The sequence below is a fragment of the Canis lupus genome, chromosome 32, assembly GCF_003254725.2.
Source record: "Canis lupus dingo isolate Sandy chromosome 32, ASM325472v2, whole genome shotgun sequence".
Taxonomy (NCBI): Eukaryota; Metazoa; Chordata; class Mammalia; order Carnivora; family Canidae; genus Canis; species Canis lupus.
The window spans coordinates 35,892,095-35,917,503 of NC_064274.1; the positions used below are offsets into that span (position 1 = coordinate 35,892,095).

Genomic DNA, 25,409 nt, shown 5'->3' on the forward strand with positions numbered 1-25,409 from the left:
AGACAAGAAAGGAAACTTCCCCAATAGTTTCTAACAGCCCAGGATTACCCTGATACCCAAATCAGAAGCAAAAGTAAAGATTTTGCAAGGAAAGATATCTTGAATATTTCTTATGAACATAATATTACCTAATGAAATTTGGCAATATAACAAATGATGATACAGCAAATAAGGTTTATCATATGATTGAAAGACTAGTTTAATATTCTAGTATGTATCAATGTAATTGAACATCTTACAGAAGAAAAGAGGCAAAACAATATGATATACTCAACCAGCATAGAAAAAGCATTTTGACTCTCAGCAAACAAGGAATAGAAAAGAACTCCCTCACCCTAATAAAAAGGAATTTTTGAAAGATATGTCTATCATATCACATGTAACAATGAAGGATGAAATATTTTCCAGTCTATTTAACACATAGATGGGAAAAGAATAAATAAAACTGTCTTTATTCACTGATAATGTGTTTGTTTTTGTAGAAAATCCTAAGGAATCCACAAAGAAACTGCCAGAAATAATAAGGTTGTTAACCTATCCTGGGATGCAATGTTGATTTGTATTTTTATTTGTTAGCAACAAAAATCTGGAAAATGAAATAAGAATACTCTAAAATAGTATCAGAAAGTCTGATAATTGTGGTTAAAGTTAACAATATACATGCAAGAAAAGCACACTGAAAACTACAAATATTTCTGAGAGAATTTAAAGAATTAATACTTCTTCATGTATTGGAAGATGATATTATTAACACATCAATTCTCTGAAATTGACATAAAGACAATAAAGATCAATAGAATAGAATAGTTTCCAAAACTGGCTGGTGGTCTGTTTTTGTAAATAAAGTTTTATTGTAAAACATTCACACCCTTTTGTTCCAGTATGTCGGTGGCTGCTTCTATGCTACAAGAGCAGAGTAGAAAACTTGCAACAGAACCATATGTTCTCAAGGTTGAACATAATTTATACAATCTGGCGCTTTATGGGAAATTTTGCGAACTTCTGATATTGACAGAGACCCATATATATATGATCAATTTTAAATGAGACAGAACGGAAAGACTGCTAACTCTGGGAAACGAACTAGGGGTGGTAGAAGGGGAGGAGGGCGGGGGGTGGGAGTGAATGGGTAACGGGCACTGGGGGTTATTCTGTATGTTAGTAAATTGAACACCAATAAAAAATTAAAAAAAAAATAAAAAAAAATAAATTGTGAACAAAGTGGAACATCTTAAAAAAAATTAAATATGACAACATAGTCAATGGATTCAATCAAAGGATTCAGAACAATTTATATCTTTATTTTTCTTTTTAAAAAGGAAGGAGATGGGATGCCTGGAAGGCTCAGTGGTTGAGCATCTGCCTTTGGCTCAGGGCATGATTCTGGGGTGCCAGGATCGGGGCCTCATCAGGCTCCCTATGGAGAGCCTGCTTCTCCGTCTCCCCATGTCTCTGCCTCTGTGTGTGTGTGTGTGTGTGTGTGTATCTTTCATGAATAAGTAAACAAAATCTTTAAAAAATGTTTACTTAAAAAAATCAAAAGGAAAATATCTGATAATGACTTTACATAGTTATGCATGTTTTTTGCTTCTCTATCCACTCTTAAAAATACATCAGTACCAGAAATTAAATAATTGCAATGTATCTTTAGTTTGTCTTTTAGTGCTTTGATTATTAATAGATTAGACTGGCAATAACATATTTGCTAAGTCACTAGTTTTCCATTGTGGACTGTCTTTGATGCACACAGATTTTCTGAAGAAAATGATTGCCATGTGTTTAATGAACTTCCTTCTGTAAATCTTACACTTTTCTTCAAACTTTTTTCCTGCTTTCATTTGTCACTAACTGTTAATCATAACTTTTGAGCCACAACAAGACTTGTGTACTACCTCTCTAGTTTTTCCTGTTATTTTGACATGGGTTATTAGGTCTGTCACTTAGACAATGAGAAAAATAATAACTGTTAAATTTATTGTACTTGGAAGTCATTTTTTATACTACTTTCAGCAATGTCTATTAAAAGTCTGACCGATGTCTGTTGGGTAGAAATAATAAATTCTTCATAGGAAAATAATTGAACCATTACAGAGAGAACACAAATATGAAATACATTACCATTAATCTCTTTCTCATTTCCAAAGTTCACAATCATTTGGGAGATATTTTTTACAATGATGTATGTGTTTAATTTCATCCAAATTAGCCTAAAGAAGTTTGAAATCCTTACAATACTCTGAGAATTTAATCCTGCAAGAGAGTTGTGATATAAAATAAAGCCTCATGCTTTATAAAATGAAAATGTTTTTAATTATTTGATTTATAGTATTGATGTGGAGCTACCTAATTCCCTTTGACTGTGTATATCTTCATTATGTCATTGGAAACACTGAGCACCTTGCTTCTCCATCACTTTGGCAGTTCCATCAGCTTCCTGTAATGTATATTTCCAGTCAGGCAGCCACTGGAGATCAATGAGTGAAATAACAGGGACTTCTTAGGATTGTAAGCCTGTCCTCTTGAGTGCCATTACCACATTTTTCCCTGTAACAAGAAAATTATGAATACCACTGCTGTGACTGGGTAAGTCAGGAAAATCCTATATTTCAAATCTTGGACTAAACAGTTTACACAAGTTTTGCATTGCCAAATTCTATGTCCTATCAATGTTTTATCTTTTGAGAAAGGCCTGTGTCAAACCAAATCAGTGCATTTTATTTATAAGCATCTTGATCTCACTTTCTTTGATTACTCATTTGCTTCAGAAAGTCCAGATGTAGTACAGGCACCTGGGTGTCTCAGTCAGTTCAGCTTCTGACCCTTGATTTCAGCTTGGGTCATGATCTCAGAGCCATGAGACTGAGCCCTCTGTGGTGCTCTGTACTCAGCAGGGAGTCTTCTGGAGATTCTCTCTCCTTCTCCCTCTGCCCTTCCACCCCCACCATCTAAAATAAATAAATAAATCATTCCTAACAAAAGTCCAGGTGTTAAAATTATCAAACATACATTCTAGGGGCATATGGGTAGCTCAGTTGGTTAAGGGTCCAACTCTTGATTTCTGCTCAGGTCATGATATCAGGGCTGTGAAATTAAACTGTGAGTCAGGCCCCATGCTGGGTGTGAAGTCTGCCTAAGATTCTCTCTCACCCCCTCTCTCTGCCCTTCACCTGTCTATCTCCTGCTCTAAAAAAATAATTATTTACTTTTTAAAAATACATCCATTCTTAAGTCTCAGAATTCTCCTTGTGCCAGAGGCAACTAGATGTTGAGAAAAGATGTGTGCCCCCTTCAATAGTATAAAGATTTGCCTCAAACTACTGAACTAACCAAATACTATATTTCTTACTCCTTGTTTCTATGTAGAATATCCTCTCAATTTAAAAAGTAAGCATCAGAATGTCAATTTTCTATCTTTAAGATGATAAGCTGTGAAATTATCTTCTTCAAGCTATTTCCTTTATGCCCACTAGTTGTTGATGAAAAACATGGAAGCAACCATTTGAATATAGCAGAAAATCTGAAAAATTCCATGTCCAGGGATGCCTGGATGGCTCAGGGCATGATCCAGGAGTCCCAAATGAGTCTCACATCAGAATCCCTGCATGGAGCCTGCTTCTCCCTCTGCCTCTCTCTCTTTCTCTGATGAATAAATAAATAAATAAGCTTTAAAAATTCCATGTCCAAATTACTGAAATACAGTTCATAAGACTCTGTCATTCCTGCTACAGATAAAGAGCACCTGCTTTTTTTTTTTTTTAAGATTTTATCCATTCATTCATGAGAAACACAGGGAGAGGCACAGACATAGGCAGAGAGAGAAGCCTCACACAGGACTCCATCCCAGGACCCCAGGATCACGCCCTGAGCTGAAGGCAGATGTTCAACCACTGAACCACCCGGGTGTCCCAGCAGCACCTGCTTTTAAGTTTAATTAAGGGAGAAATAAATTTCTACTACATTAAGTCACAAAAACTTGGGGGATTTTCCTGTATTTTTTTATTCTTGTGTAAACCTTCTTTTACTTTATTAAGCTTTTATTAAAATTCCACTTAGTTAACAGTGTAATATTAGTTGCATATGTAAAATATAGTGGTTCAACACTTATATACACAACCTGGTGCTCATCGTAACAAGTACCTTTCTCAGTTCTCATCATCTATTTAATTCATCCCCCCATCCACCTCCTTTCCGGTAACCATCAGTTTGTTATCTATAGAACAGAGTCTATTTCTTGGTCTGACTATCTCTTTTTTCCCCTATGATCATTTGTTTTGTTGCTTAAATTCCACATGAGTGAAATAATATGGTATTTGCAAAAGGGTTTGGTTTTTCAATGTCTTATTTTAATTCTGTATTAAACTATTTGATTACTAGTAGATCACTATTGTTATTTTATTCAACAGAGAATAAGCTGGGTTACAGTCATATCTTTGATGATCAAAGTGGAGGAATTTCATTAATCTCCTCTATTTGCTAAACTCAGTAAAGAACATTTCATTAAATCAGATTTAATTAATATAAAGATCTAATCATCTGAAAATTAATAGGAATAATTTAAACTGGCTGACATATGTTAATAGTCCAAAATTATTGTTACCTTTTTATTATTGTTAATAATATTTATATGCAAATATATATGATTTAAAAATTATATATCCACCTAAAGTGCTCAACTTACTTTTTAGAAATAATCCACATGTGGTTCAAATTGCTATAAGTATTTGGAAGCAGTAAACTTTATCTCTTTAAAATTGCCAGAGCCAACTTTCCTGAAAGAGTTTTCCTTATTATATTTTACTAAAATCCATCCATGCTTGGGAATTTACATTAATCTGGATGGTACATGTATGAATGCACATACAAATGGGGTTTATTTTTATGGATTTAATTCCATTTAGAATAATTTATTTGGAGGAGGTAGCAAATAATAAGAATATACTATAGTTGATTAAATATATTTGCTGTTATGTGCAAAATGATGTAGTGAGAAAAAGTTAATTATCATTTTAGGTAATTGATTAATCTTGAAAAGATGGATGAGGAAATGATATTAAAGGTAGAAATTCATTTGGGAAATATAGTCATATGTAGTAAATATTAAAGTAAATAAATTGAGATATAGATTTATATATATTTAAGCTTAGATTTGTCATATTTAATATACCTTAAGAAATAATATAGAAATAACCTAAGCAACAAACTTATTACCATTCAGAAATTTAAACAAATATATTGGTATTACAAATGTATTGGCAACATTTCATGAAAAAACTACTTTGAAGGTGTTGTCTCTCTGGAAGTACTTACTAATACATATCTCCTCATTGTTCTCACCTTAATTTCCACATCATATTCTATGAGTAAGGAAAAAACAATTATTCGTAATTTGGAGGTAACTTTTTCCTCCTAACATTCATCTATAATGGAAATCCTGCATTTCAATAGTGAATATTAGAAAATGGAAAACAAATAATTTGTTGATCAAACCCAATTTAATGTAATGAATAATTTAACATTGATCAACATGTTTTCTTCTAAAGGCATCCATTTAGAATATTTCTAGTGCTAATTATAGAAAAGAACTTATTTTCCCCAATAAATCTGCCTTAAAATTTATGTTGAAGTACATTGACCATATGTATGGGTCTAGTTTCTCCCTTTCATTCTTCCATTTAATCTGTATTAAATGTTTTATATGGCTCAATTTTTTCTTTATATTGGCTTGTTGGTTATATACTTTTTATTATTTTTAAAGTTTTGTTAGTAATGAAAATTAGTATTCTTAACCTACCAATAAAAATACAAGGGCTTTCTAACATTTTTTCTTCTTTTTTTTTTTGATTTTTTTTTTGATTTTTATTTTTTGCTTTCTAACATTTTAACTACTTTCTGCTCATCTGACTTGTATGCTATTGTTATTGAATATTTGAAATCTGTACATATTTTAAATCCCATAAAATATCGGTATTTATATAGATTTACCCTCATATTTAGTCTATTTCTTTTAATTCCTTTATCTAAGATGAGTTTCCTTTTGAATTTATTTTCCACTTTTTCTGAAGAATTCTTTGATACTTTGCAGTTTTAACACTGTTCTGGTAAAGTTCTTTCAATATTGTTTTACCATAAAAAGTGCTATCTAAGTGACACAAAAGTGTAAATAAGAACGGATTTTCTTTCAGATCTTTAAAAATAATATTCTGGGGCACCTAGGTGATCCAGCAGTTGAACGTCTGCCTTCGGCTCAGGTCGTGATCCTGGAGTCCTGGGATTGAGTCCCACATCAGGCTCCTCGCAGAGAGCTTGCCTCTCCCTCGACCTATGTCTCTACCTCTTTCTGTGTGTCTCTTATGAATAAATAAATAAAATCTTTTAAAAATAATTAAATAAGAATGTTATATTGCCTTTTGCTCTGCATTTTTTTAGACATATATTTTTTCATCTGTTGTCTCTCTGAAGGTAACTCCTTATTTTCCTGGCTACCTGGGGATTTTATTCTTTACTTTGATTTTTTTTAAGTTTTACTATGATATTCAATATGATTGTGGTTCATGAGATTCCTCTTTTTAGCTGTATCATTAACTACAGAGCGTTCTCAAATATTTTTCTACAGCAACCATTCCTTCATATCTTTCTAGAATATTAACAAAATATTATAGATTGACTCATTTTATTGTTTTTGTCTCTTACTAGGATCACATGTAGCATTTAGTTGGCACATCTTGATATTCTGGTTTATTCTAAAAACTTGACTTCTCTAGCACCAAACAGTTCCTGCAATCTTTGCTCAGCTTTTAAACATCACATTTCTTGCTATCCCTGTGTTCCTTGGAGTGTCTGCTTACTCATGTGCAAATATTAGAGTCAGTTATTATTTTAAGGAGAATTTATACAGGAATTTCAGGATTCACTCCTCTTGGTCTCCAAACCCAATTTCCTGCCATTCTGATAATTCAAACACCAATATATCTCCTTAGTTTATTATCTTTACTGTGTCAATTTCAATATCCTGGTTGTGATATTGAACTACAATTTGTAAGATGCTATCATGCCAAGAACAGGGTAAAAAGTACACAAGCTCTATCAATTTACTTACAACTGCAAGTGAACTTACAAATATCTCAGATAAAAAACAACTAATTAAATAAAAAATATTTAGAGGAAAGAGTCCATGCCAGAGCTAAAAATCCAGAATATACTCAGATTGGTTTCAATCATTTTCATTAGAAAGAAAATTTCCAGGGATGCCTGGGTGGCCCAGTCAGTTAAGAGGCTGCTCTTGGCTCAGGTTGTGGTTTCAAGGTTCGGGGATAGGGAAACTGTTTCTCCCTCGCCCTCTGCCCCCCCCCAGTCACACACACTCTCTCAAATAAATAAATAAAATCTTTTTTTTTAATTCCGAGATTATTCTGGTATATAATAAGTTGATTAACTGAACAATATTGATGAAAAAAGTATTTATTTTGAACTTAACCACTTTTCAGCAAGCAAATAATATATTATGAAATTTAAAAACTTCTATGTAGTTTTTTCCCCTATTAAAAAAATATATATATGCAGACCCAATGATCACAATGATCCCTATGGGATTTGCGTACAGGCCAGGATATTCTTGGTAGATACTGCTCAAAAAGAAGCAATATGAATAAAGACTTCAGAAAAGTGGAGGGAAGGAAATCCTAAACCCTTGTTTTATTATATGACCTCTGCATACAGCCTCACGTAAACACCAAAGGCACTAGTGAAGGGTAGAGATACACCAGGTATGTTATTTAACTTAAGAAGAAGAAAGAGAGGGATCTCTGGGTGGCTCAGCGGTGGAGCGTCTGCCTTTGGCCCAGGGCGTGATCCTGGAGTCCTGGGATCGAGTCCTACATCAGGCTCCCTGTATGGAGCCTGGTTCTCTCTCTGCCTATGTCTCTGCCTCTCTCTCTCTCTGTCTGTCTCTCATGAATAAATAAATAAAATCTTAAAAAAAAATGTAGGAGGAAGAGGAGAAAAAGAAAGGAGCACCTGGGTGGCTGAGTAGGTTAAGCATCTGACTCTTGATTTCAGCTTGGATGGTGATCTCAGGGTCCTGGTATCAAGCCCCCCATCAGGCTTCATGCTTCATGGGGAGTATGCTTCTCCCTCTCCCTCTGCCTCAACCACCACTTGTGGTCTCTCTGTCTCTCTGTCTCTCTCTCTCTCTTTTTTATTATTTTTTTTTAAGAAGAATAAAAGGAAGAAAGGGAAGGGAAGAGAAAGGCAAAGAAAGAAAGGGGAAAGAAGCTGGATTTGGAATTGTCTATGAAGGATTTCCTGTTTTTTTTTTTAAGATTTTCTTTATTTATTCATGAAAGACACACACACACAGAGAAAGAGAGAGAGAGAGAGAGTCAGAGACATAGGTAGAGAGAGAAGCAGGCTCAATGCAGGGAGCCTGATGTGGGACTCGATCCGGGGTCTCCAGGATCACGCCCTGGGCTGAAGGCAGGTGTTAAACCATTGAGCCACCCAGGGATCCCAATTTCCTGTTTCTTTTACTCGTTTTTGACAAGAAACGAGCTTTGTCCTATTATTTCAGAATAAATAATATTCATCTACTCAAAACAGTATGTAAGGGAGACATTGAAAACATAATCTTCCTAAGACAGCTGAATAAAATTCTATCAGAATCAAAATTAACTGGATAGTACTAAGACAAGTATGTAAGATCCAAGCATGCATAAAAATATGTGAATGTAGGATTCTAACAGAATTCACATTATAGAAGATGTTTAAGCAGAAAGGCTAACAGGAAAAAAAAAAGAGAGAAAGTGAGGATAAGGAAATAAAAAAAAAACCAAAAACATAACACAGAATAATCAGGTTTTAAGTTACAAATAACATACAAAAAAGTCATTTGGGAGAAAAAAAAATAGAAATAAATAATAAAAGATATTTCTATAAGGGGCACTATTTTGCATACATTTGTATTAATCAATAAAATGTGTACATAATGAACTTCAAAGCAGAAAAAAAAAGTTGTTAGAAATTTGGTATCCATCAAATAAATTGGATATAAAGACAATAAGTATACAAAAATAAGAAAAGTATATTATTTATAAGAAATATCTCAAATCATAAATCATGTAATCAGATAATATACCTTTAAATCAACCTGAACCTGTGAAAGCTCTGATTCATATTAGGTAGTGATAAAAGTACCAATTAATTCCTAAAAATAAAACTTGCTAAGTTTTCTCATAACATAATAGGCATAACTAAACAACATATACATTAAAAAAACCTTTTATTAAATAACACAAAGTTTTTTAAAAAGGCAAGTTTATGAGATAGCCAATAAATAGAAATCCCCTTCTCATTAAATAAGTTCAAAGAAAAGTCACGTTTGTGATAAACAGTATTGTGGAAATAATTGTAATATGAAAATACTTATCACAACCAGGATAATTTAGTATTTTCTGAGGATAAATTTGCAGGCTTAAACATTTTTGTTATTAAAAATAAAAGGAGGGATGCCTGGATGGCTCAGCTGGTTAACTATCGGCCTTCAGCTCAGGTCATGATCCCAGGGTCCTGGGATCATGCCCTACATTGGCTCCCTGCTCAGTGGAGAGTCTGCTTCTCCCTCTGCCTGCAGTTCCCCCTGCTTGCGTGCACTCTCTTTCTCTCTCTGTCAAATAAATAAATAAAATCTTGAAAATAATAAATAAAATAAAAAGAATACTAATTGAAGTACTTCAAGTCGTTATGCTTTCCAAATTGCATTTTGGAATTTCCAACTGTTGGATTTTTTGGTGGCTGTTAACAGAGGAAAAATAATTTGTTTATTTACCTTATGCTAGACTGCAGGATGGGGTATCAAGATAAGTAGACTAATTCTCCACATCATGTTTATTAGGGTAACTCCTGAATTCTGTATAAGAAGTGTGACTATTTAGCTATTCTGAGTCTTTGGGATATCATGAAGAAGAAATTGAATAGGCCACTTCTCCCAGTCACCATGTATTACTTATTCTCAAAAGATGCTTTTAGAATTGTTTAGACTGCAAACAAACATTTCCCCAACTTTATCCTGTGTATTACTCTTCCACACAGACTATGCTTGATCTCATAAAATGTCAATGGCCTCATTAAGCTGAAAATTAGATTGAGTTATTTCACAGTTGGTAAAATGTGAAGATTATAGAAACAAATCACCCCCCAACCCCAACATACATGACACCAAATTTTCAGACACGTTATGGCTTCTAAGGAGCCACCAGTCTTCAGCACTTTTCTCATGTGCATCATACAGATTACTTGCCCAATATTTTTTCTTATGGCGCAAAGGAACATGTAACAGTAAATTTATTTTTTCTTTTAAAATTTTTATTTAAGAGGCAGCTGGGTGGCTTAGTTAGTTAAGCATCTGCCTTGTCTCAGGTCATGATTCCAGGATCCTGGGATGGAACCCTGAATGGGGCTTTCTGCTTAGAAGGGAGCCTGCTTCTCCTTCTTCCTGTGCTGCTCCTCCTGGTTGTGTTCTCTTTCTCTGTCAAATAAATAAAATCTTTTAAAAATATTCTTTTATTTTAAATTCTAATTAAACAGATTTTTTAGATTATTTATTTATTTATTTATTAAATGCAGAGAGAGACAGAGAGACAAAGAGCACAGAGGGAGGAGCAGAGGGAGAAGGACAGCCAGGAATGCAGAGCTTGATCCCAGGACCTGAGATCATGACCTGAGCCAAAATCAAGACTTGGACATTCAACCAAATGAGCCGTCCAGGCCACCCAAATAGCAAATAAGACCTTGAACATCTTAACCAATATCATAAGCCAACCAGGAAGCATGTGATATGTAAGATTGAGAAAAAGAAATACGTTATAATAAATGCTAAATCACTTTACTCCCAAACAATTGATTTTATTTTCTGAGACACAATATTTTCCCAAATTAACTAGTTTCAATAATATTTGCCAGTAACTAACCTAGCTTGAAAGATACTGGCTAGTTTCCTGTCAAACTGAATTTTCCAGCCTCCTGTCAAATTACACATGGCCACATGACTATTTTCTGTTCAATGTGGTATAAGACTTATTAAAACATACCACATCTAAATTTCTATGCTCTTTTTATTGTCATTCAGGAACAGAGGAGTAAAGCCATTTTGGGATAGCCAAGCCACAAAGAAGGATCTAGTACTTTGTGAATTATGATTCATAATGGATGAATTTATTATTCTTTATGGTCACTAATTAGAGGAATGCTGCATTTGGATCAAGAAACATTGTTTTGGAGTTTGCAAAAGACAATAATAAAATTCTAGTATTCTATTTTGTTGGAACAAGCATAACCCTCTATTTTTAAGTTACATTTAGCATTACCATAACTATCACACTGGGCCCAATCTAATTATAATTATGAAGCTATTATTTTGACATTTATGGTTATAGACCACATAAGTAAATGTTGATGGCTAAGTGTGGCTACATTGTTGATATTTGCTGATGCAAAACAAAATGAAGAACAATTTAGGATTAGGAGAAGAAATCTTTGTGCATAACCTAAAATACAAGATTGGGAAAAATAGTCTTTATGATATCTGAATAAATAAACTTTTAGAAAACTACAATTGAATCTGGAAACTGCTTTAAGTAAGTTAAAGGAGGAACTATTTTTCCACTTGAAACATGCAGTTTTACAGCAAAATTCATGCCTTATATTTGCCACATGCTAAAAACAAAACAAAACAAAACAACAAAAACAACAAAAAAACAAAACAGAAAAAGAAGCATGAAAGGCAGCAACTCAAAATTAATGGTAACATAATGGCACAGTTTCACTAAATTGTTTTTGTCATTTTTCTAAATTATTCCACTTTCAGCTCATATAACAATTTTGTCTATTGTCATTTTATTAGAAATGTATGTATAGATATGTGTGTGTATTTTCTTCTTCAGAAAATAAGGAGCATAGCTAGATGTATTTATATACATCTTGGATACTTTTCTAAGGATCATTCACATTGATTTGTGGACTTTTCTCACTCATAATGAAATGAATAGTTCTGTTTCTGATTCTGAAGAGAATAGAAGTGACATTGTCTATAAATTATCAAATACATTTCATGGAAACTGGAGGAAATAGCAGAAGTCAAAAAAATAAAACTGAAAACATCTAGAATTGATATGTTCAAAATCCAAAACACTTGTTTGATACTTGAGCTTCTTCAAATATTGAAACAGAGTAATACATTGAAGCCAGGCAATTGCTAGCAAAAATAATACGCAACTTGATATTGTGCAGTATGTATGTTATTTTCTCTTTCAATGGAATTATTTGATTGCAGAAGCAGTCATTATTCTTTTCATCAACATCAAAAACAACAAAAAAAGATAAAAGAATCTGAAATTATAACACTACATTTCAGAGAACACATTTACTGGAAGGACTCCCAAGAGAAATAATTAAGCAAAATTTGGGGGCGGAAGTTGAGCTGCGGGTATGATTCTCTGAAGGTCACATTATGAACATCCAGAAGGTTCCTTTGTCCTCATCTTTCACATTCTGCACTGAGATCTTCACTCCGACCTTGGTCACTGCTAACCAACTGTAAACCTGTGCTGCCTTCAGATGATTGGAGGCAAATTCATAGAAACATAGGTGACAGATAATGGGCTGATATAGTCGGCTTTTCAGGCCCACTGCAAAATCTGGTCATGACTGGCTTCCAGAACTCCATGCTCCAATGTACCCACAGGCATCACTGATTCCAGAGGTGATATCACACAGGGCTTTTCTCTAATTCTTGTCTTTTGCTTTCCTTATTATCTAAACTTCTCCCACAAATGTGTAAGACATGAGTTCCATGAAAACTTTCCTTATTTAAAAAATGTATACGGTGGTATCTTTTCTCTTACTGAACCCCGACTTATTTATTGGATTATAATTCATGACTATTGTATACTACCCTCATATCATAGTACACAATTATGACGTTTTTCCTCCAAATGTTGTTTTGATGTATTTTTTTTAAAGCAGCTCTAATTTTACCACAATACTGACAAAGTGCGAGAATGGATAAGGACAATATTCTCCAAATATTTAACTTTCGTTAACCTGATACTATTCAAATTAGTTAAAGAAAGAAGTGATGCCATAAATAATCAAAAAGTTTTTCATCCAAATACTTTTAGAAAAATATTTTTTTTAAATAACTGCAGTGGGTGGCTCAGTTAGTTAAACATGAGCCTTTGGCTCAAGTCATGATCTCAGGGTCCTGGGATCGAGCCCTGCTCAACAAGGAGTCTACTTCTCCCTCTCCCTCTGCCTCTCCCTATCCACCCTCCATTCCTGCTCTCTCTATTGTGCTCTCTCTCTTGAAAATAAATAAATAAAATCTTTTTTAAAAAAGCTGCAATAGTTGTACTGCATACTTTGCAGCATATTTCAGTTTGGCCAGTATTCAGTAAATTAGCCTTCTTTACAAACAGCAAGACCTGACAAAAGGAGACCTAATCTAGGAATAACAAGCGGCAGGGTTCACCAAGTTTGTTTAAAAATTAGATACAGACAGAATGAAATGTAAAAATAATAACTAACATCTTGCTATCTTTATGAATCAAAATGAAATTGAATTCACAAGTCTGTAATTAAGATAGTATATTTTTTTCTTTCGTAAGCATTTATCTGTAACCTATGTATGATACATAAGGGAAGAGTTGACCTTAATGAAACAGCCTTGAAAACACTTCAAATTTGAGTAGAGAAAAAGCTTTGTTTATTGTTCCCATTTAAAATTCTTTCCTGAGATTTTTAATTTTCTTTGTGAGCACCAAATTTATAAAGATGTATTATGACTCTTTAAATTCTGACACAGGGAAGAATGAAAATTCTTTAGAATGATTAAAACTGACTGGCTTACATATGCACAAGTTTTCAAAAATTTAGGAAATTAGGCTAGAGTAAGGGAAATCAATATGAATATTTAAAATTAAGGGATCCCTGGGTGGCGCAGCAGTTTAGCGCCTGCCTTTGGCCCAGGGCGCGATCCTGGAGACCCGGGATCGAATTCCACGTCGGGCTCCCGGTGCATGGAGCCTGCTTCTCCTGCCTAGGTCTCTGCCTCTCTCTCTCTCTCTCTCTCTCTCTATCATAAATAAATAAAAATTTTAAAAACTTTTAAAATTAAAAGACATAAAAGAGTCCCTAGTATTCAACACTTAGCATATTTGGAAACTTGAGGTAGATAGATCTACCAGTTAAATGTGCCCTACATACCTGTTCTCTTTGTTTCCACTTCCAAAAGCAGACTGTTAGGCACTGTATTTTTTCCTGTTATTCTTTCTCACATTGCTTTTATAATGCTGAACTCTGAATTCATCATTCAACTGCTAACGTTCCCAGAACCCACAACATGGTGGAAAACAGGGCCACCATTCAATCATACATAAATATGCCTCCACTCATAGTCTCTTCATAGATGGTCTTATATCGGTCTTAGGTTTCACTAAAACTTGGATTTCCTTCAAAGATTGCTTCTTTCATATCTTTCACTGTGCCTTAAAACATCCTCAAAATATTGGCATTTTTCTCTTAGGTATTATAGGTATGTAGGGTTACATTTAACTGGTGACATAAATATCTTTACTGTAATATGAAATATATATGGTGATACTTCAGCCTCATGTAATCACCATTTTATTCCATGTTATTAACCCCCTCACATTCCCATCTTAGATCTACAACCAGTCACTTGATCTACGTTTTGGGGAATCTGCAATAGCTTCTCCTTTATGGGTTTGTACATAACATGTGCAATGTAGATCATCTTTACAATTGAAGTTTAATTCCTCTGTACCCAGGCACCTGAGAAACACTAGAGAGAAAGTATACAAGTTGATTTTCAGCCATTAACACTCTTTGTTGATCACTGGATTTTTTTGGCCCAGCTCCTTCTCTCATCTTTATTTAGTGAACATTCAAACTTCTGATTTCTCCTAAACTTCCTTCCCAAACTTAACTCTCTTTCCTTCCAGTACCAGTAATCTCCTTATTTCTAAAACAATAACAATTTCTCAGACTTTGTCTTCACTAGCTGTTGTGCAGTGACAACAATTCCTCCATGTACTATTCTTGGTTTTCATGGCATGGCTTTCTTGGCTCTTTACTTTTTTTTTTTTTTCAATTTCCTTTGCCAAACCTCTTTGCCATTTTTCTTTTTATACTTTGTCCCTGAGTGAACTAATTCACAAACCTCATTCTAAATATGTTCAATGAAAGATTGTTGGGAGTGCTTGAAAGGTAAAAAGAGGAGGATAAAGTGTACTTCAGGTTAGTGACAAAAACAGCTAACATGATGAGGAACAAAGAAAAAAGGGAAGAGTTTATGTTCCCAGAGTCTAGGATACTAGGTGTTCTAAAGTGAACTGGAAACATATGAGGATAGATGTCAAGCAGGAGCTGGAGCCATCAGCAAAATAATTTCTGATCTGATGCAGATAAAATGGAAGAAATATCCTGGCTTCTCCACCTTCTGGTCTTGTTCCAGTGCTTTCCACTGGCTGCATGTGATCAGAGCCAGTGAGAAAGTGCACCTGAGAACATGAAAGGGGTAGACCTTTGTGATACAAACTAGAGTAAGGAAAGGCAGAAAATGGATGAGAGAAAAATCACACAAGTAACTGTGACATGCTGTTATTGGCTTTGAGACCTTCCCATAAGCTGCTGTCTTTATTTTGGGATGCTATTTCCATGTGTGTTGTGACTGTGTGTATGTAGACATCCCTGGTACCATCAGAGAATCCATCTTTCCTCTCTCTTATATATTTCTAATATTTTGGTGTTAAGTATTGTATGATAACACAAATATATATTTTATTTAACAACTTGATTTACTGCTTACTTATATATTTTTTTTTTTTTTGCTGTTTACTTATTCTTAATGTTTCCTAGTATTTAAGGTCTGAATTGAAATAAGTTATTCAATATACATTTCCTGAATGAATAAACATCTCCATTTCCAATTGTCAGCTTCTGGTATTATAAATTCTAGTAAAGGGACGCCTGGGTGGCTCAGCGGTTGAGCGTCTGCCTTCAGCTCAGGGCATGATCCTGGAGCCCAAGGATCGAGTCCCACATCGGGCTCCCTACATGGAGCATGCTTCTCCCTCTGCCTGTGTCTCTGCCTCTCTCTCTCTCTCTCTCTCTGTCTCTCATGAATACATAATTAAAATCTTAAAAAAATAAATAAAGTCTAGTAAAACCAGCAATAAGTAAATGAAAAAAATGAAAAATAAATAAATAAATAAATAAATAAATAATAAAAACTATTTATCTTTGAAATACTTTGTTCTCCAATAACTACACTTAGGTAAATAAAGATGTTTAGGTATAACTTTATAAACATCTTAACTCACAGATTCTTATGCTGCAAGAGAATATTCTCATGTTTTCCATTACAAAAATATCAATTTTACTTCATCTATTTCAAAATAATTTTTTAACTTTTAAAATGCAATATCATCGCATCCTTTAAATACTCCCATTCAGTCTTGATATATTGTCTTGGAAACACATTTTACAAACTAAGAGAGACAGTGAACAGGTTGAGAAGCTAGATTGTGGGGGCTAATGGAATAAATTCATATTCTGAATTCAATTCTTACTAACTGTGAGAACATTATTTAATCTCCCTATGTTTCAGTTTTCTCATCTTAAAAATGAGGAGATTAATATTAACTAATCCATATGGTTGTTATGAAAATTAACAGAGTGAAGACAGATAAAATATTTTTAAAAATTACTTGGCTGAATATTTTTAATATTTTTAACTAGCAATCAGACGAGTACTCATGAATTTTACTGACTATTAATTCAAATAACTTTCTTCTCACAATACAACTAAAAAGAAAATATAATTATTTCTAAAGAAAATATTCTTACAAAAGTCCATTATATGAGTGCATAATACGAGACATTATAGATTTGAAATAAACAATACACATTTAAAGGGCAAATGTAATCAATGTAGTTAATGTAATTAAAAATGAATTTAAAGAAATCGGTGAGGCCTTATTTCACCCCTTTTATTTAACTGTGCACTTTTAGATGCCTAAAGACATACCAGAGACATCTGTCCAATCAGAGAAGATAGTAGAAGAGTACAGTAGAGTTCACTTTAATATTATTTGATAAAAAATTACAGCCCTGCTAAACTTGTTAGAGAGCACTGCCATTTTAAATGATTAGTATTCTTATTTTTAGAAATAAATTGCCTATAATTCTTGATGATTAAATTTTAAGGACCTCAACAGGAAAAATTATAAAAGTAAGGTAGTTTATTGAAATTTTGGCACTTAAGACCTACTGACTAAGTCAGGTATAATAATAAATAAGTAATAATGCCAGAAAATACACTGCTGTGTGCTTTTTAAATACCTGGTTTTTAGCTTTTGGTTCTCCTCTCTGCTCCAAAAATTCCACCTGATTCCCTAACTTCAGATTCACACTTCTTTTAGCATCTTATTTAGCCTAAAATCATGCAGAAGAAATTCTATTTTTTTAAATGAATGGTAATTTAATATAATATATGCACCTTACCAGAGAGTTTATGTTTACTACCAGAGACATCTTAGCAATTCCATATTCCTCACAAAGTCAATATAATTGCTGTAAAAAAAAATCAACTGTGGTTCTGAATACCCATTCACAGTTGACCTCAACAACGTATCTGATGTAGGAGATTGATTATCTGTGACAGGCAGAAGGATGTGGTGGTCCTCAGTTCCAAGTGGAAGAGATAGTGGTAAAGTCATATCAGAAAGTTTCACATCCAATGTTTCTGATAAAGGACTTTTTTGTATAGAATCTTGTTCAGTCAAGGAATGATCCTCTATACCAGAATCTAGAATTTTATCTGCACTGGAATGGACTTTTGTTTTGTGCTTCTTTAAATTTTTAATATCTGTATAAGAATTTCCACACAATTTGCAGATAAATGGCCTTTCTCCTGTATGGGATCAAAAGTGTTTGTTGATCTCTCCTGAGGAAATAAAACTTTTCCCACAAATACCACATATGTATGGTTTCTCACCTGTATGAGTGATAAGAGAACTAGAGACACCAAAAGCCTTCCCACAAGTATCACACACATAAGGCTTTTCTCCAGTATGCCTATGAACATGACAGGTAAATGTGCTGGCTTGAGCAAATCTCTGTCCACATCTATCACAGACATATGGTTTCTCTCCACTATGGTTCCTTGCATGAATCTTGAGATTGCTAGAAGTTGCAAATTGTAAATTGCATACATCACATTTATAGGGTTTTTCCTCACCATGACGCATACGACTATGGAAGACCAGCTGGCATTTCTGAGCAAATCCTTTATCACACAATTCACATTTGTATGGCTTCTCACCTGTATGAGTTCTTACATGCATTTTCAGATGGTTACACTCGGTAAATGCCTTTCCACACAAGTGGCAGACATAAGGTTTAACTCCTTTATGTATTCTCATGTGCCTTCTCCAACTGCTGGCTTCCGAAAATACTTTCCCACGTGTTACACATTGCTTGGCCTTGGAATACCTCTGATCCAGTTCTTCCCCAGAGCTCTCCAGCTCATAAGAATTCTTGACATTGGCTATTTTGGACATAGAGTGTTCATGCAGAGCACAGTTTGGCTGTGATTTTCCACGTTTCCATTTCACTGTAACAGTTTGCACAATATCTTGTGCTGGAAAAGTGTTTTCCATGACTGATGTCAACTTGAGTTCTGAATTACCATTTCTTTGTGCAACGTGTTCTATTACAGGTGTGGATAATTTATTTGCAACTAAAAATAACTCAACAGATGCATTCTCTAAAATGTCACTGGGATATTGCACTGTTTTATTCTGTCCTGTTTTCCAGGAGCTGAAGACCTTCTTCTTTTTATTTTGAGAGGACTTCTTTGCTGAGGTCCCTTGTTTAGGATTTGCCTGAACTAAATCTGTAGACATTTCTGATTTTTTCCTGACTGTTATAATCCCGTAGAGTAAGGAGACAAGTCTGAAGATTCAATTCAATGTTTCCAGTAATACTAGATATCTCTACAGAAGAGGGATTAGCAATAAAAGCAAAATTTTCCATCTTTATTTTACACTAAGTGACCACCTCTTCCACTTTGAGATAGTCTGCGGCCTGATGAATTTCTTTAACATTCCAACTATCAAGATTTAAAGTTTCTGTGTATATAAACTCCAACAGTTTCTGAAATCCATCAGCCTTCACCCGACGGATCAAGGAAGACTTTGTTCTCAGAAGTGCTTCCATAGATCGCACCAAAATACTCACTAAACGAGGCCAGCACATTCCTGTGAGCTTTATTTTTTTTTAATTTTTATTTATTTATGATAGTCACACAGAGAGAGAGAGAGAGAGAGAGAGAGAGAGGCAGAGACATAGGCAGAGGGAGAAGCAGGCTCCATGCACCGGGAGCCCGACATGGGATTCGATCCCGGGTCTCCAGGATCGCGCCCTGGGCCAAAGGCAGGCGCTAAACCGCTGCGCCACCCAGGGTTCCCTCCTGTGAGCTTTAAACTGGAATTCCCCAATCACTACGGTGGAGTCACAAAGAAAACCCACTTCCCGTTGTTTATTCAGTCTCCTAAAAGGTATTCACAGTGATGCAAATACTGCATTTTGATACCAGAATGAAATTTTACCCCTTATCCTAGAGCAATCCAAAGGGGACAGTTTCTTCATGCTCTCTCCGACATCTTGGCAAGAAATTCTATTTTTAAAGTACACTCTTAATCAAGTTCCATGATTATTGCTGGCAGTCTAATCCTTAAATTTTGGGCTGTAAGTAGAAAGTAGATTCCTCTATTTATCCATGTACCAGATCCCTTTCAATAGAGCCCCTCTAAGATTGGGAGCCTGCCTCTATATTGTCTTTCTTCCTCATAAATTTTGAAATATTTGATTAAAACCCTTAGCTGAGTTAGAAAATTATACCTTGTAACAGACAGCTCTGATCAGATTGCCACATATTATGAAACCTGAATGGCTATCATAACCCAGCATCTGCCTATCATGATGCTTATTGTTATGGGTTGAATTGTGTCCTCAAATATATTTTGAGGTCATAGCCCCAGTACCTGTGAACTCGACCTTATGGGTAATAAGGTCTTTATAGATATAATCACGTTAAGATAAGGTCATTAGGGTAGGTTTTGAAATCCAATGTGACTTGTGTCCTTATAAGAAAAGGGAAATTTGGGATCCCTGGGTGGCACAGCGGTTTAGCGCCTGCCTTTGGCCCAGGGTGCGATCCAGGACACCCGGGATCGAATCCCACATCGGGCTCCTGGTGCATGGAGCCTGCTTCTCCCTCTGCCTGTGTCTCTGCCTCTCTCTCTCTCTCTGTGTGACTATCATAAATGAAATAAAATAAAATAAAAAGGAAAAAAAAAGAAAAGGGAAATTTAGACACAGAGATACATAGAACAGCATGATGCTCAAAAGAGATAGAGATTGAAATGAAGCAGTTGCAAGCAAAGAACACCAGGATTGACATCTATCATTAGGAGCTAGTATGAGGTAAGGGATAATTTTATCCAGATTCTCCAAGGTTGAATAGCCCACAATTTGATTTTTGATCTCTATCCTCCAGAATTGTGAAAGAATACATTGTTGTTTTAAGCAAATGGTTGGTGGTAATTTGTTATAGCAGTCCTAGGAAATGAATATATTTATCTTGCAATTATTTATAACAACACATAACATAAATAGAAGCATATTCTGATTCAGACAAGAATTGTGTCTTGTAAGAGTAGTAACTAAAAGTAATGCTTGGATATTCAAATTGTAAAGGAAGAATAAAATTGTTACTATTAATGGACAACATGGTATATGTAAAATCCCTGAGGATGCCATCAAAAACCTGATCAGAATAAACAAATAAAGTTGCAAGTTACAAAATCAATATACAAAATCTATTATATTTCTATGCACCAATAAAAAACTATCAGAAAGAGAAATTAGGAAAACAATGCCACCTATAATTACATTAAAAAGAATAAAATACTTAGGAATAAATTTAACAAAGTGTGTAAAAGACCTGTATATTGAAAACTACAAGACATTAATTAAAGAAATTGTAAAAGACATAAATAAATGGAAAGATATTTTGTGCTTGTGGATTGGAAGAATCAATATTCCTAAAATGTTTATACTATCCAAAGCAATCTACAAATTCAATTCAAGCTCTATCAAAATTCCAATGTCACTTTTCAAAGAAATAGAAGAGATAATTCTAAAATTTGTAGGGAACCACAAAAAGCTCTGAATAAACAAAACAATCATGGGAAAGAAGAACAAAGCTGTAGATTTCAAGTTCCCTGGTTTCAAACTATATTACAAAGCTATAATACTAAAAACAGTATGGCGTGACATTAAAAAACAGACATGTTGATTAAGAAACAGAAAAGACAGCCTAGAAATAAACCAAACTTACACGATAATTTATGACAAGGAAAAAAACAATATACAATAGGGAAAGGACACTTTATTCAAAATTGTGTTTGGAAAACTGGACAAAAATACAAAATGATTAAAACTGGACCACCAGCTCTAACAAACAAAAAATTAACTTTAAATGAATTAAAGACTTGAATGTAAGATATGAAACCATAAAACTCCTAGAAGAAAGCCTAAGTGGTAAGCTTTTTGACACAGGCCTTGGTGATAGACTTTTGAATCTGATATTAAAAGCAAAAGCAACAAAAGCAAAAATAAACAAATGGGACTATATCAATCTAAAAAGTTTCTATATACCAAAGGAAACCAATCAACAAAATAAAAAGGTAACCTAATGATGGGAGAACATATTTGCAAATCATAAATCTAATAAGGGATTAATACAAAATATATAAAGAACTCATACAGCACAATAGCAAACAACAACAACAAAAACCCTCAACCAATCTGATTTAAAAATAGGCAGTAGATCCGAATAGACATTTTTCAAAAGAAGATGTACAGATGGTCAACAGGTATATGAAAAGATGCTCAACAACATTGATTAGCAGGGCTCTGCAAATCAAAACCACAAGGAGAGACCACCTCACATACATTAGAATGGCTATTGTAAAAAAGACAAGAATTAAGTGTTGGTGAGGATGTGGAAAAAAAGAGGATCCTTATGCAATGCTGGTGTGAATGCAAATATGTGCACCTACTATGGAAAATAGTATGGCCACAAAAAATTTAAAAATAGAACCTCAATATGATCCACCAATTCCACTTATGGGTATTATTCAAACAAACAAAAACACTGACTCAAAAAGTTATATATACGTCCATTTTTTACAATAGCCAAGATATGGAAGCAAACTGTCAATCAATGGATGACTGAAAAAAGATGTGGCGCGCACACACACACACACACACACACACACACTGAGGAATATTACTCAGTCATAAAAAAAGATTGAAATCTTGCTATTTATGACATGGATGGACCTTAACAGCATTATGCTACCTGAAATATGCCAGGAAAAGACAAATATGGTATGAATGTAGAAACTAAAAAAATTAGTTAAAATAAATGTAAATAAAAAATAATTGACTTAAAATGAAAACAAAACAAACAAAACCTCAAGTTTACAGATACAGAGAATACTTTGGGAGGTGGGTGAAATGGATAAAGAGAGTCAAAAAATAAAAAGGAAAAAAATAAGAAAAAAAAATGATGGTTACATGTATCCTCTTTTGTAAGAGAAAATATTAAATAGACTCATTTTTCTATAAAATTATATGGCAATATAGTGAGTTGTGAGAAGGAAATCATTTGGGGAGAAGATAAACTGATATTTAAAAATAATTTCAGTTGCATAGCCAGAAATCGTTTTATCTGTACTCATTTAAAAAATGATAAGGAAGTTTGAGATTTGAGATAAAAACTACAAAGTTATACAGCAGAACCTTAAACTTCTTTCTTTTAAATTTTCACTAATTGAAAAATTACTGCTCCTTTGGAGTAGAAAAAAACATTACATAAGGCATTTTATACCATTGTATAAAGAATTTTTGTTGGCTTTTTTTTTTTTTTCCACAGGCATGCTACAAAATTTTTCCTTGAAAAAGAGTACAATTCTAACGGTCCATTTTATAGCATTATCAAGAATTATTTAGTGTTAAATACTAAAAAAAAATAAAAAATAAAAGACTCTGGTGTGAGCTAAGGAATGGAATATAGGAAAGATTTCAGTTCTCTATAACAGAACCTACTTTAGTGCCTATATAGTAATAGAGCTACCAGAAGGAATACCAATGATGTCTGTGACAAAAATGACATTCATGGATTGATGCATTTCTGTATAAAGAGATTTGTGAGAAAGGTATGTTAGGAATATTGAACCATTTTTCTTGTCAAAAATAAATGCAGCACAGTCTTCTTTGCCCTTGCCAATATTTTGTACACTTTAGTTTCCAAAATATAAATCTTTTATTGTCCTACACTAAAAAAAAACTTCTTAAAAATCTTGAAAGAAATTTCAATAAATGTATGCATTACATAGGGTAAAATAGAGATTAGTAATAGATTTTCTGTGAAACCACACCACCCACTCCACCCATTTAAGTTCTAAACTCTACTTTTAGATTCACCCTATAGGAACTGCTCTCCATTCCAGATTTGACCAAAAGCTGGACCAGCTCCATATCACTTACTTTCAGAATGACATTTCCAAAAATAAACTGATTTGAGCATTAGAAAATGGTTTGCATAATTTGCAAATAGAATTGTCAACATTACTGTAACACCTGTTCACTCAATATATGAATAAATATGAACATATCTCTATTTCCACTTTAGTATTGTAAAGAAATCAAATGAACTGCCCATGGTCAATGTTATTGATGACTTCAAACACATTGATTTTATAGAGTCAAAATTTTTATTTTATGGTTTCAGATCTCTCATTTAGGTCTTTAATCCATTTTGAATTTATGTTTGTGTATGGCATAAGAAAGTGGTTTCATTCTTTTGCATGTTGCTGTCTAGTTTTCCCAAAATCATTTGTTGAAGAGACTGTCATTCACCCACTGGATATTCGTTCTTGCTTTTTAGAAGATTAATTGACCATATAGTTGTGAGTTTATTTCTGGGTTTTCTATTTTTTTCATTAATGTATGTGTAATTTTTTGTGCCAGTACCATACTGTTTTGATTATTACAGCCTTGTAATAGAACTCAAAGTCCAGAATTGTGGTGCCTCAAGCTTGGCTTTTCCTTTTCAACATTGCTTTGGCTATTTGAGGTCTTTTGTGGTTCCATACAAATTTTAGAATTGTTTGTTCTAGTTTTGTGAAAAATGTTATTGGAACTTTGATAGGGATTGCATTAAATGTGTTGATTGCTTTGGGTAGTGTAGACATTTAACAGTATTTGTTTATCCAATCCATGAGTATGAAATGTCTTCCTATTTCTTTGTATCATCTTCAATTTCTTTCATCAGTGTTTTAAAATTTTTAGAGGACTACTTTGGTTAGGTTTATTCCAAGGTATCTTATTATTTTTGGTGCAGTTGTAGCATTTTCATTCAAAAGTGGAAAATTGAATTTTACACTCACCACCAAATAAAGTTGCCATAGTCTAGCTCCAGTTGTGTGTATGATTGGATATCTGGAATTGTTTTGAGGCGAGAGCATAGAACCTATGTTTTGCAGACTGATAAGCTCAGTAAAAATGACATTAGGTGCATACTCTGGAATGATCTTCTAGCTGTTTGAGTTTAGGTGATATAAGCAAGGAGCAAGGACACACAGTTAACTGAATAAGTGTGGAAAATAATGCAAGAGCCATGCACTGTACATGTTGTAAGTAAATGTCAGAATCAGAATTGTAATTTCAGTTTTGGTAAGATCAACCATAATATTGTTACGCCTGCTACTTTCATATGAGTTTTTACAAACCTTAGTGAGATGTCCAGTCAGTATAAGAAATTTTTCTTCTTCCCCAAATTTTTACTATATTTCTTTCATCAATTTATCACATGTGTTTGTGTGTAAATATTTATGTATCTCATGTTTGTCACAAAAACAAAAAGAAACATACTAATAATTAATTTCATCCAGTTAACCAAAAATTGAAATAAGTTAAGCCTATGTGAATAATTTATGATGCTTTTTCTTCAACTCTAAACTTTTACAATAGTGAAACAAATAAATGGAGATTTCTGCTACTAATAGTGAGGATTTTTTATTTAATTGGAAAATTTCCAAATGTTTAATAATATTCTGTGATGAATTGAGCTTAATGGGTGGATAATTTCTACACTCTGTCACTTGTTATGTCCATCTATAATTAACCAATGTAAAATCTCTCTAACATAAAAGTATAATACAATATTAGTCCTGTTTAACTCCACATTTACCTCCAGACACTGT

The 25,409-nt window shown here is 33.7% G+C and overlaps 1 pseudogene; it reads right to left on the reverse strand.

The window, feature by feature from the left end:
* Window positions 1-17,555: 17,555 nt before the first annotated feature.
* LOC112671741 (myoneurin-like) lies at window positions 17,556-19,658 on the reverse strand (annotated as a pseudogene).
* Window positions 19,659-25,409: the final 5,751 nt, after the last annotated feature.